The sequence below is a fragment of the Molossus molossus genome, unplaced genomic scaffold, assembly GCF_014108415.1.
Source record: "Molossus molossus isolate mMolMol1 unplaced genomic scaffold, mMolMol1.p scaffold_m16_p_6, whole genome shotgun sequence".
Lineage (NCBI taxonomy): Eukaryota > Metazoa > Chordata > Mammalia > Chiroptera > Molossidae > Molossus > Molossus molossus.
Genome location: NW_023425399.1, coordinates 67,340,479 through 67,355,705, shown reverse-complemented (window position 1 = coordinate 67,355,705; position 15,227 = coordinate 67,340,479). Strand labels below are relative to the sequence as shown.

The 15,227-nt window shown below is 41.5% G+C and overlaps 1 protein-coding gene across 3 annotated transcripts in view; it reads right to left on the bottom strand.

Moving 5' to 3' along the window:
- The window catches only part of EPB41L3 (erythrocyte membrane protein band 4.1 like 3), a 198,706-nt gene that overhangs the window by 145,639 nt on the left and 37,840 nt on the right, over positions 1 to 15,227 (bottom strand). Inside the window, exon 1 of one of the 3 annotated variants that reach the window (XM_036244580.1) lies at positions 13,149 to 13,469. The exons of 1 other annotated variant lie outside the window; for it this stretch is intronic. The gene's annotated coding sequence lies outside the window, so the exon portion shown is untranslated. Of the gene's footprint in view, positions 1 to 13,148; positions 13,470 to 15,227 lie in introns of those variants that run through there. One more of the 3 variants, XM_036244579.1, reaches the window with a different exon arrangement.

The following is a 15,227-nucleotide window of genomic DNA, read 5'->3' as shown; positions in this document are numbered from 1 at the left end:
AGCCAGATGCAATTTCCTTCAGATCCTTGAAGTAACGGAGCTCCTTTCCTTTTGCCTTTGCACACGCTGCTCAGCCACCTCAAACACCTCCACTCTCACTGCCCCATCAGGCCCTCCTCCTTCTCCATCACATGCTGACTCTAGGTCCTTGCTCAGGTCTTCCGGTGGACCTCTCCTCCCATGACCACACACAGCAGGGTCTGAGTCAGAGCTTCCTTTATGTTCATTTAGTGCTCCAACTCCCCTATCACAGGATGCCACAGTGGGTGCAACTGCCACGCCCGCCGGCAGGTACTTCTCTGTGCCCTGGGTGACAGGGAGCCTCAGGAGAGTGGCACTGCTGCTCATTCTGTTCACCCTGCTGTCACTAACAGCACAGTGTTGCCACCTAGGAAGTCCTGAGGATATACTCCACCGGTAACTGAACGAAGGGAGGCACGGAGCAGTGGGAGCCGAGCATGAAAGATGTTTCTTCTCCCAAACATTTGCCGTCGTAACCCCCTGAAAACACTGTTGGTTATCATCCGGTGTACTTGCACTGCTGGAGTGCTTTCACATCACAAGAGCTCTGCAGCAAACAGAAAGGGGTGTTCCGCACATGTACATGAATTCATGTCTCTGAAAAGTCGAGTGATTCTTTTAGTCAAGTCACAAGTAAATTCATGCCTTTGACTATGTCTCTCCTGTGTGCCCATCAGATACTTCAAAAAAAGACAATCTGGGACACCAAATATGGATTCTGGTTAACCAGACTTGCAGTTGAATGTGGGCTGGCATCAAAGACAGACCATTTGGGAACCTTCTAAGAAAAAGATTATGAAGTTACAAATTCACATTTAAGGTCATGCGTCATGAGTTTCACCTAAGTGGAATAGCACAAGAAATTAAACAAGAAAGAAGAGGATGTATATTCTAAGTAAAAATAATATCACAAGAAATATATGGTGCAGGAAAGGAGTGTCAAAAGTAAAAACTATTTATTAAGCAGTTAATGTGGGTCCATTGTAAGGCACTGTACTAGGCCGAAGACACAAAGATCTTTAAAGATTATTAAAGATGTGGTCCTGCTCGTTACTGCTCACAATCTAGAACTAATATCAGACTAGCAGAAAAGGGATGCTGTCAAGAAGACAATAAAATATTAAACATCCCCAAAGACAGTATCTAAAATAGCCCTCTAAACGCACAGTCACTGTGACCTGCTTCTGCTTCAGAGTATTCAGCACTATCTGAAATCATATTTATATGCTCATTACCTGCCCCCTGCTTAAAATACAGGGTCCAGGAAAGTAGAGGCACCAGGTACCAAGGTACCAAGGGTTATAAGCACTCCCCAAGCATCTGTGGAATAAACAAATAAATGGAGAAAGGAATGAACAAAGAAATAGAACTTTATAGTACGTAATTCAAAGTATCACGTTTGGCACATTGTTATCACTTGTCTGAAGATGGTTAAATGACCCATGCGTCTTGCTGGCTGTCTCTACCAAGACAGGGGCACAAATAACTCATGTGTCTTGCTGGCTTTCTCTACCAAGACAGGGGCAGGCTGTCAAAAAAAGCTTCTTCAGACCCTGTATTGCGACTATAGCCCCAAGGACTAGAAGTTCCCTTTGGAATCATCTTTGGATCCTAAGAAATTGATTAAATTTAAATGTGAACTACAAGTGACTTTGGTTTTGTTGTATTGCCCTTCTATGTGGCTTACGTGAGATATGCAACTTCTTGGATATGAGCGTAGAAAAAAATGCTAATTAACAGATTTCATAATGTAATCAAACAATTTATCATTTATTATCACTAAAAATAGTAATAATGTCTGTAAAGAAAACAAAGCTTACAATCATTTTAAGTTTCATGAATATAAGTTAAGGACTTCATAGTATCTTGAGAAAGTCTGCAACACCTGAATAGCTTTGTATGATTTGATCAGCAGAATCACATTTACTCATAGAAGCAGCTTTTCTTCACTATCTGATTTTACTCCATTTTTCTATTATCAATCATAACAAAAGAAAACTAACTCCAACTGAAGATGTATTGAGTCATGTATTTTCGCTCATATTCTCATTTAATATTCCTGATCATTATGCTATGTAATTACTATCATTCCTATTTGATAGATAATAAAGCTATACCTTAATCCTACTTCTTTTACCTTTTCTTTTTAACCCTCCCTGAGGATATTTTTCCATTTATCTTCAGATAGAGTGGGAGAGAGAGAAGGGGAGAGAGAGAGAGAAAGCATCAATGCAAGAGAGGCACATGCCTCCTGCATGACCCCGACCAGGGCTGGGGATCAAACTGCACTGTGTTACGTGCCCTTGACTGGAATCAAACCTGCAACTCTTTGGTCTGTGGGCGGACACCCTAAATACAGAGCCAAACCAGCTTTACCTTTTAAATTTTCTAAAGCCACAAAAGTGATAGTGAACTAGCCATAACGAAACCAGGTTTTCTCAGTCCAAGGTCAAGACTTGTTCCTTTATGCTAAACATTCTCTCAAAAATTAGTACCCTTTATTCACAGTGGATTATCTTTCCATATTATATGTATACCAGACAATAATAGCCAGTAAGCTGAAAAGTCATTAAAACAGGATCCCTTAAGACAGCAAATCTCAAAATTTGGTCCAGAGACCGCTTGTATAAAAATCCACTGAAGTACTTGTTGGACATACAATGCCTTGACTCAACACCAGACCTATTACATGAGAACTGTGGATGGGTCCCTAGAAATTGCTTTTTAGTAACTCCCCAGGTAATTCTGTTGCATATGACAATTTGAAAACCACTGTGGCTAATTCTTTGCAAACCTCTACTATTGTTATTTAGAGATGCAAAACTGACAAAATTGTGTATTCTTGTTGAGCATCATCTTTTGGATTATGGAGTTTGTGACAGAATGTCATAAATGAGAATTTATCTTTGGAGTCGCACAATTCCTATGAATAGGTCCCTAGGTACAAGCAAAGTAGGTAAACAACATTACCAGCTGAAATGGGAAAACATTCACTATGAGCCTACTCTCATTACACACCGTTCCAGATGTCTTTGAATATATAGGTCTCATTTCAACCTCCAGGTTGGCAGCATCATCACTACTTCACAGCTGGGGGAATTTGTCCTAGCTGAAGGTTAGCAGATGTTTCTATCTATATCTTCACTAACTTATATTTTCTTTATCATACAAAACAGCTATCTAGACTTAGAAAATCAAGGGGGAACTTTCCAAACGTCTTGAGCAGACAAATTAGTCAACCTCTAATTTTCCAACCCTATACTTAGTCCACTAAGAATATTCCTCTTGAAGTTAATAGAAGTCATCACCTAACACCACAAAATTATGGGATAAAATTAGACAAAAATCAAGAATTCTCTGTAATGAAATTCCAAAACCTTTCTATTATCTCTGTAATGTGAGCCCATTTGAGTTAGGATCATGAATTATTTTCCTAAACTGTATGGATACAGGGAAAACAAGACTGGATTTCAAGTAAACTTAAGATCAGTTTAAACCATGTGTTTATCAATAACATAACCAAGTGGCCCATAAACCTAGAGAATCTGCATGAAGTCTGTGAACTGATTTGCTAACTCTCTACTGCTGAGGACAAAGGAAAGATTCGAAATTCAGAACACAACCAAGAGAAGCTTAACTCCTACCTCTGGGAGCTCACTGTCCCCACACCTCCCAAACTATTCTGGACTCTGAAATGTCTAGACTCTGAATTCAGAGTTTAGTTCAATTACAGGCTTTCTGCTGCCCTTTGGGGCAAGTTGGGATACATGTGTGAAGATGGTGGGCACCTGGAACCTCAAGGTCAGACTGTTCTGGGGGAGGTCAGCTTTCTGTGAAGGGACTCCATTAAAGTTTAAATTAGGGGACTTCTGGTCAAGATGGTGGCGTAGGTAAAAGAGGTATCACATCCTCCCACAACCACATCAAAGTTACAACTAAACTACAGAACAACCATCATTCAAAACTGCCTGAAATCAAGCTGGATGGAAGTCCTACAACTACGAAATTAAAGAAGCCACATGAAGACTGGTAGGAGGGGCGGGGTGGATGGGCTGGTCCGACACCCATATGTGGCAGATAAAAATCAGAAGGCTACCTCAGCTGGGAAGGTCCTCCCTGAGGCCTGAGGGGTCCCCGTCCCACACCAGGCGCCCCAATCAGGGTTCCAGTGCCAGGAAGAGAAGTCCCCATCACTTCTGGCTGGAAAAACCAGCAGGAACTGAGGCTCAGGGAAGCTGATGTGGCTGGAGCCCCAGGCAGCTCCTTAAAGGGCCCGCGCATGGACTTATCGGACTCTCTCCCTCTAAGCTTGGAGGGGAGGCAGCTCGAGGGGCGCCAGAGACATACAGGGAAGAACTGAGCTGTTTGACACTGGAGCGAGGGCTGGAGAGGGGGCTTTCTCTGGGACAAACGTGCTATCAGAGGCCTTTGTTCCTTTGGTGAGCCCTTCCCTGGGGCGGCAGACAGCCGCCATATCTGGGACTCCAGCAATCTGGCTCACACTGGTAGCCCCGCCCTGGTGATTCCCTGAGGCCCCGCCCCACCCAACTTTCAGGCCCACGCAAGCTGTTGCCACTTGCTTAACCATAGGATTGGCCTGTCTTGGATCCTGCTTCAGGTTTTTCCTAAATTGTTTCAAACAAGCAGCATCTGGTCTCAGCTAGCCCCATACCTCTCATTAAGTAATACACTGAAACAAACATAGGGAGGCAGCCAAAATGAGGAAACAAAGAAACAGGTCCCAAATGAAAGAACAGAAAAAATCTCCAGGAAAAGAATAAAGTGAAATGGAGATAAGCAACCTAACAGATGCTGAGTTCATAATACTGCTTATAAGGATGCCCAATGAACTTAGTGAGAACCTCAGCAAACTTAGTGAGGGCCTCAAGAGTATAAAAAAAAAACAGTCAGAAATGAAGGAGGCACTAACTGAAATAAAGAATAATTTACACAGATTCAATAGTAGAATACGTAAAGCCAAGAAGCAAACCATTGATTTGGAATATAAGGAAACAAAAAACACCCAATCAGAACAGCAAGAAGAAAAAAGAATACAAAAAATGAGGATAGTGTAAGGAGCCTCTGGGACAACTTCAAGCGTGCCAACATTCTCATCTTGGGGGTGTCAGAAAGAGAAGAGAGAGAACAAGAAATCAAAAACCTATTTGAAACAATAATGGCAGAAAACTTCCCTAACTTGGTGAAGGAAACAGACATACAAGTCCAGGAAGCACAGAGAGTCCCAAACAAGATGAACCCCAAGAGGCCCACACCAAGACATATCATCATCAAAATGCAAAAGATTCAAGACAAACAGAGACTCTTAAAAGTAGCAAGAGAAAAGCAGTTAGTTACCTACAAGGGAGTTCCCATAAGACTGTCAGCTGATTTATCAAAAGAAACTTTGCAGGCCAGAAGGGAGTGGCAAGAAATATTCAGAGTGATGAAAAGCAAGAACCTACAACCAAGATCACTCTATCCTGCAAAGCTGTCATTTAGAATCGATGGCCATATAAAGAGTTTCCCTGACAAAACAAAGTTAAAGGAGTTCATCACCACCAAACTGTTATTATATAAAATGTTGAAGGGTCTTTTTGAAGTAAAAGATAAAGTATATGAACAAACAAAATGGCAATGAATTCATATCTATTGACAATGGAATCTACAAACAAAATGAACATGCAGAACAGAAATATTCTCATGGATACAGAGAACATTTTGTTGGTTGCCAGATGGGAGGGGGGATGAGAGAATGGGTGGAAAAGATGAAGGGATTAAGAAGAACAAATTTGTTGCTCAACTGACAAACCTCAAAGAGAAGGGGGGTGTGGGGTGGGAAGAAATAAACCAAAGAACTTATATGCATAACCAGTGGACACAGACAACAGTGTGGGAAAAGGCGGGGGCGGAGTGGGGAGGACGGGGTCAATGGGGGAAAAATGAGGAACATCTGCAATATATTCAACAATAAAGATAAAAAAAATAAAAAATAAAGTCTATTTTACCCAGTTAAAAAAAAGTTTAAATTAGAAATCAGGAAATATATGGCTACACACTGGTTGTTTTAGTTTGTTAAAACAAAATATTCGCACACACCAGAAAGATGTACACAACCATCCTTAGAGATTTTAATTTTGGTTACTGTCCTGTTTCACCCCAGCCCTCTGATGTATGTGTACAACAATAATGAAAAGTACAGGCAGTAAGTATCAGGAGGAGGTCATGGTCCTTCACCAGTACTGTACAGGATTCAAAGAAAAGACTTTCCATTAAAAATAACAATGTAGTTATACATTTGCAGACATGGAAAGGCTTTCTTTCCCAGGATGTACTGTTACAAAAAGAAAACAGGCCCTAGCTATTCTGGCACAGCGGTTAGAGCATCAGCCTGTGGACCGGAGAATCCCAGAGCATCCCAGGTTCGGTTCCCGCTAAGGGCACGTACCTCGGTTGCGGTTTGGCCCTGGCCCTGGTTGGGATCTTGTGGGTGGCAAGCACTCGATGTGTCTCTCTCACATCGATGTTTCTCTCTCTCTCTTCCTCCCTTTCTCCCTCCCGCTCTATCTGAAGATAAATGGAAAAATGTCCTTGGATAAGGATAAAACAAAAAGAAAATGATTACATATTAGTATTTCAGCCAGAGGTCAATTTATATAAAATATTACATACCTATCTATGAATCTATACCCATACAAAATAAAGCTACTGCTATTTAATAGGCACTTATGATATATCAGGTACTATGTTCAGTGTTTTGCATGTTTCGTATCATTTCATCCTCATAGCCTTGAGATTTAAGCATTATGGCCATTTTATAAATAAGCAAAGACTCAAGGAAGTTAAGAGCCTTAACCCATGTCACACAGCTATTAAATAGTGAGACTGGGAGCCCAACCCACTACAGTTCATTATACATTCAGAGAGGTGGTTTTGAAGAACATTTGCCAAAAAATATTAACAGTAGCTATCTCTAGATGATGAGATTTCTTCTTTTTGTTTTTCAGTACCATTAGAGCAGACATGCATGATTTTTAATATCTGAAATAATGTTTTAATTGGATGAATAAATAAGAATGAAAATCTCCCCATCTTCTGTATATCTTCATCTCCTACTCCAAACAATCCAAAAGTAATATGTAATCTTCAACTAAATATGACCACAAAAAATATATGTGGTAAGTTGCCAAATATCAATATTGAAAGAAAAATCATTACATTAAATTTCTAAAAATTTTTGGATAGTCCATTAACAAAAGTTATCCGTCTTCATCAGATAAATATTTTTCTTTCCTATTCAACTACTTTCAATAGCTCCCCACCACCAAGGAAAGTACAAAATATCCCTTAGTCTCATATACAGTACAAAAAATCTTTCCACAATCAGGTCCCAAATTCCCTCCTTAGACTCATCTCCTGCTACTCTCCATGATAAAGGCTACATTCCAGCTAAATTTAGGCCTCTTGACTTCTGGAATATCTTCTCAATGACTGACCATCTTCCAAGGACCACAATGGAAAAATCAAAAAGGAAAATAAAGATTGTTCAATAGATTTTTCCTATAAAGGGCTGCATATAAGAAACATAATTAATAATACATGGACTGGGCCATGTAAATAAGCAATGAACATCACAAAGCATTTCTGAAAATATCTGCATAGCCAAGTGACAAATCATATTTCATACAACTCATGAAACCATTAACTGCAAGTGACAACTTGTTATGTAGCACTCTGCCAATTAAGCTATGACTTATGTATTGCAGTTTTTATTTTCTAATTATTTAAAGAACTCTTTTAGATTTCTTCAGGTCTATTCCTTTAGACTTATTTATTTATGCATACATAACAAAAGTAATTGGCCAAGGTATTACTAAAAATTCTTCACAAGGTCTGAATCCAACTCTTATGAATTGCAGACCGACTCAATTATTGTCTTGGCTTTGATATAACACCATCTTCTATGTTTCTTCACTGATAATGCAGTATTTCTTATGAGTGTTCCACTAATGTTCCCAAGATTTTCTTCCAATTAGCTGACACCCAATTCTCCAATTTGTGATGCACACTCCCAATCAATGAATTAAGTTGCCAGCTTTCTCTCTGCCACAAGGCTGAGAGCAACCGTAAGACATATCCCAATTTCAGAGATGTTAAAATGTGAAAAAAAAAGTTTGTTTTAAAAACAATTAACGTTATTAAAATAACTTTTAAAACACACACACACACACAAAACCTGTTTGAGAATGTAAATATTCTCTATGAAAATAACCAAGAAGAGGCATCTACAACAAAATATTTTTCTCTTTTTAGTTCAGCATCAGGATCAGTACCATCGCCTACCCTAATCCATTTTTAGCTGTTGTCACACTCCAGTCTGATACCTCTTCTGAGTAGCCCTTCTACACTCAGGTCCTCCATGACACCAATTAAGCTGGCAGGGAAGAAAGTAGGCGGCCTGCAGCTCTCCCTTCAAAAAAGCCATTCTTTTTTCCTCTCGGTACCTGCAGCATTCTCTTCTCTGACTTGGCAAAACCTGCAGAACCTACGTAATTTGAGCTATGGACCAAGCAGCAAGCTCGTTGTGAAGAGGATGGTGCCCCTAAAAATAATGACTACATACATGAGTCCAGTAATTCTCATTTTTAAATAAAGCAGCAGTGCTTTTAAATCCTTTTCAAATAATTTTTGTAGTGAAGGGTAAGTCACTTAAAGGCCTCATTTTTTATTCAATTCCTTAAATATTTACTCAATGCTGTATTTAAACCTGTACTTGGTTGGGGGATGAAACTCCAAGAGAAATCAGTTCCTACTCACATCAAGCAATCACTCAGTATAACTAGAGGGAAAAACAAACACATGAGGCAGGTTAAATATCGTGTTTGTTTTCTAGATCTAATACAGACCTTTCTGCTTCTTTTTCTTTGTTTTACATTTGCAAGAAACAGCTATAAGAATAATTTATCAAAATGTCAGCAGTCTAAAAATTAAGTTGTCAGCTTTTTCTCTGTACTGCAAATTACGAAAGAATTAGGGGTTTGGTGCTAATAGAAGCTTACAATTCTAAAGTGTGCAATTTAACCAGTCATCGCCAGGTCTAAAAATGTAGTGCCAGAGACATTTCAACCGGGTGTTCTGCAGTTCTGGTACCTAATTTCAAGTTCTCTTTTCATGCCATTCTTCCCTTTGCTTTGGAAATGTGTTCTGGAATAGCTACAGTTAAGTAAGAACTGCCAGAGCTCCTACACATAAGACACTCACGTGAAAAAATGACAGTCATCTTACCAAAGAGGTATAGAAAAGTCAATGAAAGCTGCAGCTATTCTGTGGTTCTTCCTTTCTTTATGCTCCCATAACATTAAACTCAAAAACCAAAACATAAAATGTACTTCAGTTTCAGAACTTCAGACTTCCTCTTATAATTTATTCATCACTAATTTAAATGAAAAGTGTCTGTGATCATCTCTGCACTAGAATTCTAAGTTAGGATTAAAATGCTAAATTGTAAAATATTTTGCAAATAAAACAAAAACTTAAATAGAAATCAATTACCCCAAATCACTGCAGGTATTTTCTAAATTTGTGAAATCTGTAGCTGTTTACACTTTTCCCAATTGTCAACTGCAATCAGAACACTTAAAAATAAATCAGAAAGAACACTGTCTACCCAGAAAATAAACTATCATTATAGGCACCAAATACTTTAAAAAGACAACACCAATAATCTAAACCAAGAATTTAGCAAGAATGCTATTTCAGTACAAAGACTTGTAAGAAATATATTAACCCTATACATAAAAAATATACTCATTATTCTTGTTTTTTAAGAAAATTTTAAGTGGCCCTTTTTAAAAGTTATAGTATTCTTCTCAATAAAAGGAATATTCAATGATTTCTACTATTGCACCAAAAAAAACCTTTTCTTCCTTGATCTATGAAACATCTTTTCCCATTCATTCATGTCTAGCTTCCAATTCTCTAAACAATACCTTATAGCGAGGTTCAAGTTGAGAAAGGAGAGTCTCAATCATTTATCAGGCAAAGTTAAAGTCAGCAAGATGCTTCAGACCATTTGCTTTTGCCTGCCCCACCCTTGTTTCCTTTGAGCCATAGTGATGTCACAGCACTGGGCAGGGCAATGACTTCACTGCTCCAGTGCTTTCTTGTGAGCACATAACTCTTTGCAGCCAAGGCAAATCAAACGACAGCAGAACCCTCCAGGAGTGTATGATGTATTCCCAACAAATCAGCAGTTAGCTAGCCTTTTGAAAAAAATAGATGCAGCAATTGCACCATTAAAGATCTCTCTAAATGAAGTGGTGCTGAAGATATACTGACTCATGGTTTTCAATATAAGTCTATAATTTCTATAGTAAGTCATAATAAAGCTGATTTTGGGAGGAAAACTGTGGTTGGATACTTGGAAGAGACTATGGAAACGAAAGATGACCTGGGTAGTAGAGTACTTAAGAAACCTCTCTCTTGATTAGAGTCAAATTTTCACAGAAAAAAACCTGTATTTATTTTTCAGCCCATTCTTAGAATTCTATTTTACTGAAGAGGATATGAATTCTAATTTATGAATTTTAAGACTTTTTTTAAAGCACTAACTTAAAAGATGAATGTTTATTTTACATGTAAGAAAATCTCTTGGACAGCATGTTCCTACATACTAAATTCAACATACAGCAAATCCAGAAGGATTCTCAAAATAATAACAATATTATCTCTTTCAGTTACATGAAGGATTGCCTCTCTTCTACCTGTCTGGTCCCTTAATGTATTTGACCAAACAATTTTAAAAAACCAATGTACATATAAAATAGCATCTAATCAAGTAAAAAAAAATCTCTGATCTCCTATTGCAACACAATTCAAAGTTGGCCAAAGTCCAAGTACTGTACAATAACTGACAGAAATGGCTTTTAACCTAAATTGCTTTTATGCAGAAGAAATCACTTAAAAATTAAAGGTAAATATTTCAGAGACACTGACCTTTGACCTGTATCTTCCCGAACCTTTGCCTAAAAGGGATTTACAAATTAAAGTGGCTACTCTTCTTGTTACTGATACATGATTCACAAAACACGTTATATTTTGCAAGAAAAAAATTATTTGCCTGAAGTGTACTGGCTTGATAAACCTTAAGCAGTAACTTGTGCATCTTATATTTCCTTTTTCTAAACCATCAGAAAATGATAATGCAAATGAGAGGGTATTTGGTACTCTTCTATTTTATTTTTATCAATGCCTTCTGAAATTAACAGTCACACTTCTCAATTTAGAATTTATTTCTTCTCACAATTATTCCAACTACAGTTTTAAAAGTTTGATACCAAAATTAACATGCATTTTTTTTAAAACCTTGTCTGAGCCATGACATAATCACCTCCCATTCCCCAGAGTTCACACAAGCTTGATGTGCTCCCTTTCCTTAATAGGGCTTTAATGCTTAATTTGTTGTAATTGATGTTACATCCAGGGCTCCCAGATATATGCTGAGTTTAATCTTTTTAGCTTCCTTAATACTTTAAAAACACGTGTAAAATTCAAAAAGAATGTTTTTAACATTTGGCATGATTGACTCTTCCACTAGGGAAGTTAACGCTAGCAAGAAAAACTCCAACACACCTGGTCGCCTCGGAGAACCTAAAAGTGGGCCCCCAAAAAAGGGCAGGCAGGATATCTGCAAAAGCAATTCTACAAGACTAATGGAAAAAAAGCTGAAACACCAACTTAAACACGTAATGCAAGCATTTTAGCAGGGCTGTTTGGCCCTCTAAGGATTTCTCAGTCCAGCCTCCAGGAGTAATTAATAACACATGTCTTCTTTATCATTCTATTTGTTATGCAACAATCTCTTCCCAACTTTAACCTAGGACTTCAACTGGAGGAGAAAACCCTTGAAAACTTTGGACCCGTAAATATGAAAACCGAACAGGGAAAAACTCTCCCACTGCAAAGGACCACAATTACAATTTACTAGGTAACCACACCCTCCGCATTGCAGAAGCCACGAACTTGATGGCGGGGGGGGGGGGGGGGGGGGCGGTGAAAGAGAGAGGAGAAAGAAGGGAATGGGGGAGAGGGGAGGGGAAGAAGCAGAGAGCGAGATTAGAGGGGAAATCTGAGAAAGAAAGCCCCCAGAGCAGGAGCCAGGAAAACCCCGCCAAGAACTGGCTGCGACCACGACTCGAGCGGACGAAGCCTCGGCCTCCCCACCCCCACCCGCCGCAGAGCCGCTCTCGCAGACACCTCCCGAGGCAGCTCGCAGTCCCGCGGGCGCCAGGTGAGCCGTGCCGCTCCCAGCCCCTCGGCCACAGCAGGCCAGCCTCGGCCTCCCCGTGCAAGGGGGCAAGGGAAGGGAAAGCTGGGGCGAGGGGCTCCGCAGGTGCCCGGGTCAAGAGCAACGTCTTTAGAACGCTCCCTCCTCCTTCCCGGTCGCCGTCTGGGGGACGCTGCCCCAGTTCGAGGAAGGAGACAAGTTACATAAAATCGCTGGCCCCTCCGGAGCCGGGATGCTTTGTGCAGAGCGCAGCGCACCTGGCCCGGGGCCGTGAACCCGGGACCAGCCCGCAGCCAAGCCGCGCAGGGCCCCTCCGGCCCCCCACCCGCCCCGGGCGGCGCCTCAGTGTCGCCCCCCCCCGCCCCCCACCCTTCCTGCGAAGCTCGCCCGGCCCTCGCCCCCACCCCAAGGGGTAACTTAAAACATGGCGCCCCGAGCAGGAGATTTAGCCAAATGGACAGAAACGACGCGGGAACTGAGTCACCCTTTTCGGCCAGGGCTCCCAGGGCGAGCTCCCCAGGCCGGAGGCTGGTGCTCAGGCTCCGCGCGCCGCGCCGGCCCAGCAAATGCTGCAGCGCGGTGGCGGGCGGAGCGGGCGCGTCCCCGGGCACGGGACTGGGCGCACAGGCTCGGCCCAGCGGGGGTCCAGCGGGCGGACCGGTGAGGTCCCGGGTCGGGCCGGCGGGATCTGGGCTCCGGCGATTCGGGCTGCCGGGTACCGCAGGAACCACGCGTCAAAGGCGCAGCCCTGGGCGCTTCACCCCCGGCCTCCGGCTCATCCCCCGCACCTCGTAAACGGGAGACCCCCCTCGGATTCCCCCGCTCCTGCAGGCAGAAAAGTTACCTCGGCTGGGCCGGGAGCCCGGGCGCGCGGCGGCGGCGTGGGGACGGGCTCGGCGCACGTCCTCCGGGCTGTGCGCAGGAGGCGCGGGGAGGAAGCCGCAGACGCGGGCTGCTCGCCGAGGCTCCCCGCCCCCCTTTGCAGGAGACTCGAGGCTCGGTGGAGCTGCGGCGGGGGCACACGCCCAGAGACCGCGCAGAAAAAGCCAGCCTCGTCCTGACTCCGATTCCAGGCTGCGGGGGAGGGGGCCCCCGCAGTACTTTAGGACAGTTACGTGCTAACAGCCTTCTCCATCGTGGCGCGGGGTCAAGCTGGGGACGACGCCTCCAGATAGTTGCTACTAGTGTTAGTGTTTGGATGTCCACTTAAGATTATTGCCAGGGCCCTCTCCCCTCTTCTCAGCCCTCCTAGACACCTCCTTTGAGAGTGGAGGGGTGGGTGTTCCTGACCTTAGGTAAGTTATTTATTGGCTTAGGGACTGCTGAAATTTCTTTTTTTTTTTTTTTGGAAGTAAGAATATTCAAATTGTTGGCATCTTACATACATAAGCTCTCAAGAAATATTAAATTAATAGAGAAGACCCGAATTAAAGGTGAGAGAAGACCGTTTTCTGTCTTTCAGTAGCTCCCTTCTCCTTGTGTCTCCCCCTCCCCACCATAAATGTTCATAGTAACAGGTGGTCACCTAAGCTTTCCAGACTAACAAGAAGTCATCATTGATAAGCTTTACACTGAAATGGAGAGGCGGAGGCTCACACTCTGATTTGTAGGTGAAAAATTATTCCTGGTCATCTCACATCTAAGTTCTAACCAAGTACCCACGCATATTTATTAAAATGTTTAAGGCCCTCTCCGTGTGCTCTTTCCTAGTCACCCATCCAAGAGCTCACCGACTCCTGGAGAGGGAAAAAGGACTCACAAAAATACTGCATTTACTGTTGCATGCAAAGATGTGATGCAGAGATTATGATGCCTGTGGCAGAAATTAGTGGGTCTGGTCTGTCCCTAAGATTTGGCCTGAGTTTTTAGGAGAGGGAAAACAGCAGTAGAAAAAGGGAGGGGGCATTTTTTCAGATTTTATGGGAGAGAAGTTTGGAAAATTATAGTTACTCTGTTGCTGTGGAGTTTACAGACCTGTATTCTGTAGATGTGCCCACTTGGGAAATTTTTTGGGAAAATGTGACTTATTGGAAAAATAATCCATCGACACAGCAAAGACTAGAATGGATGGGCAAATGCCAGGAGCTGATAGGAAGTGACTATGACATTGTTCCAAGTAACAGCCATAACAAGAGCCTGAAGTGCCTTTAAGGTGACAGATAAAGGTGATAGATCAAATCCTGGATGATATATTTGGAAATCACCTGTATTAATTTCCTGTCAGGGCCACATGAGTGTTAGAGGCATATATATACATATCACCTCTGTACCTACATGGCTGCCTGTGTTGCATATATGATCTGTAAATGAAGAAGAGATTTATTTTTCTTTTTTGTGTGCACACTGACGTGTACTCCTTTAAAAGTGGACTTGGACTAATTGTATTGTTTACAACAAGCACTAAGTTGGCATTATCATTCAAGACACAGATGGTTTCATATTTTCATTCATTTTGTTGCTGTATTTTTGCTTTTTTTTCCATTGAAAGGAAACTGTTTTCTCTCTAATTCATGAATCAATCTTTCTCACGATGAACAAAATTAGCAATAGTGTACGAATGTCTGTTTTCTTGGGAGAAAATGTTAGAATCCTAAATATTATTTTTTAAAAGTCGAAAGTGCCTAGCTAATTATCTTAATATTCCATGAATTCAAAATTTGAAGTAAAAACCATTTTGCTTCCTAGTTTAATAGTAAATCTAGGACGCAATTTCTGTTAAACCCTTTGGGCTTAACCAGCACTCTCCATTATTCTTTGTTTTCCCGCACAGATTTGGAGAAAAAGAAATCTCAAACAAACTCAAGAGCACATAGCCCCATCAGTCAGTAACTTGCTTGCATCTCTGTAATAAACTCTCTTCCTTCTATCTTGTCAATATTGTTGTAGGAGCCCTCTTACTCATCTCTGTCTCCCCATAGTGCCT